A 978-nucleotide genomic window follows, 5' to 3' on the forward strand; every position below is an offset into this window, starting at 1 on the left:
TTTTTTTTTTTTTTTTTTTTGTATTCTACTGCCTATAATGCAGGAATGCAGATGTAATGGCTGGCTGGTGGTGGATCATTTTATGTGTGGAGGAGGATAAAACATCATGGTAGGAAGCACTGGGCACCCTGATCATGATGGATCCATCATGCCCGCCTGGATCACCTACATTCACATGAGAGAGTATAAACATTTTCATTCAGTTAAAGCTATTTTTGTTTTATTTTATTTTATTTTGGATTCATGTAAATGTACATACAAAGAGGTTACATTGTTTGAGTTTGTTAGGTAATGTCAGAGTTACAGTTGAGTCCTTCACCCAGGAGGTGAGCCATAGACCCCTACTTTGTACCCATTTGATGGGAGCTTACTGAGCTTCCTTAACTCCTTTCTCCCTCCTCCCTTCTTGAATTTAATTGTGTTTTTCTCTTACATGGGCTTGTAGTTGTTCACTTACTAGTTTCAAATTAGTATTGACTACAGTACATGGAGTGCTAACTTTTCCATTCTTGAGATTCTTTGCTAAGGGGAATGTTCTTTAACTTCATCCAGGTAAATGCATGTAAAATCTGCATATTTTTTATGGCTGAATAGTATTCCATGGGGGGTGTGTGTGTGTGTATGTGTGTGTGTGTATCATAGTTTATTAATCCATCCATGGGTTGATGGGTGCTTCAGTTGTTTCCATATCTTTGTGTTGTGAATAGAGTCATTATAAACACTTAAGTACAGATGTCCTTATGATAAAATGGTAGAATCTTACTCTATCACCTGGCTAGAGTGCAGTGGCATCATCATCATAATTCAGTACAACCTCAAACTCCTGGGCTCAAGTAATCCTCCTGCCTCAGCCTTCCCAAAATGCAAGAATTATAGGTGTGAGCCTTTGCACCTGGCCTATTTTGAATTTTTAACCACCTTCAGTTGAACCCAATCCTGACTGCTCTTGGGAGATAGAGCAAGATAACATAAGATGTA

Source organism: Otolemur garnettii, unplaced genomic scaffold, assembly GCF_000181295.1.
Source record: "Otolemur garnettii isolate 467f Iridium unplaced genomic scaffold, OtoGar3 scaffold00026, whole genome shotgun sequence".
In the NCBI taxonomy this organism is placed as follows: domain Eukaryota; kingdom Metazoa; phylum Chordata; class Mammalia; order Primates; family Galagidae; genus Otolemur; species Otolemur garnettii.